Source organism: Eschrichtius robustus, chromosome 5 (genome assembly GCF_028021215.1).
Source record: "Eschrichtius robustus isolate mEscRob2 chromosome 5, mEscRob2.pri, whole genome shotgun sequence".
NCBI classification, from domain to species: Eukaryota; Metazoa; Chordata; class Mammalia; order Artiodactyla; family Eschrichtiidae; genus Eschrichtius; species Eschrichtius robustus.
The window spans coordinates 130,868,673-130,869,721 of record NC_090828.1 but is presented as its reverse complement, the minus strand read 5'-3'; the positions used below and the strand labels follow the sequence as shown (position 1 = coordinate 130,869,721).

The window sequence follows — 1,049 nt, the reverse complement described above, 5'->3', positions numbered from 1 at the left end:
GTACCAGAGAATTCTTTGCTGTGGGGCCTGTCCTGTGCACTGTGGGGTGTTTAGAAGCATCCCTGGCCTCTACCCACAAGATGCACCCCACACCCTGAGTTGGGACAACCAGAAATGTCTCTAGAGATTGCCATGTGTCCTCTGGGGGGCAAAGCCATTTTGGGTTGAGAGCCACTGCTCTGGACCAGTCTGTCCAATAGGAATATAATGCAAGCTACAGATTTAAATTTAAAATTTCCAGTAGTAGTCACATTTTTAAAAAGTAAAAATAAATGGATGAAATTAATTTTAATAATATTGTGTATTTAACTCAACACAGTTGTCCCTTGGTATCTGCAGGGGCTTGGTTCCAGGAGCTCCGCAGATACCAAAATCCAAGGAGGCTCAAGCCCTTTACGGCTGCCCAGCGCCCCCCCGCCGCCCCATCCCAGGGTTCCGCATCTGCGGATATCGAGGGCCAGCTGTATATTCAAAATATTATCATTTATCATGTGATCAGTATAAAAATTATTGACGGGCTACATTACATTCTTTTTTTCATGTAAAATCTTTGAAACTGCTGTGTACTTTGCACTTCTGTTTATTTATTTATTTATCTGTGGCTGCACCTCGTGGCTTGTGGGATCTTAGTTCCCTGACCAGGGATTGAACCTGGGCCCTTGGCAGTGAAAGTGCGGAGTCCTAACCACTGGACCATCAGGGAATTCCTGTACTTTACACTTCTTTTTTTAAATAAATAAATTTATTTATTTTTGGCTGCGTTGAGTCTTCGTTGCTGCACGCGGGCTTTCTCTAGCTGCAGCGAGCGGGGGCTACTCTTTGTTGCGGTGCGCGGGTTTCTCATTGCGGTGGCTTCTCTCGTTGCGGAGCACAGGCTCTAGGCGCACAGGCTTCAGTAGTTGTGGCATATGGGCTCAGTAGTTGTGGCGCACAGGCTTAGTTGCTCCGAGACATGTGGGATCTTCCAGGACCTGGGATCGAACCTGTGTCCCCTGCATTGGCAGGCAGATGCTTAACCACTGTGCCACCAGGGAAGCCCCTTTGCACTT

At 47.5% G+C, this 1,049-nt stretch overlaps 1 non-coding gene across 1 annotated transcript; it reads right to left on the bottom strand.

Moving 5' to 3' along the window:
* Positions 1 to 630: 630 nt before the first annotated feature.
* TRNAE-UUC (transfer RNA glutamic acid (anticodon UUC)) lies at positions 631 to 703 on the bottom strand. The gene has a single exon. It is a non-coding gene; the product is annotated as a tRNA-Glu (tRNA).
* Between the last annotated feature and the right edge of the window lie 346 nt (positions 704 to 1,049).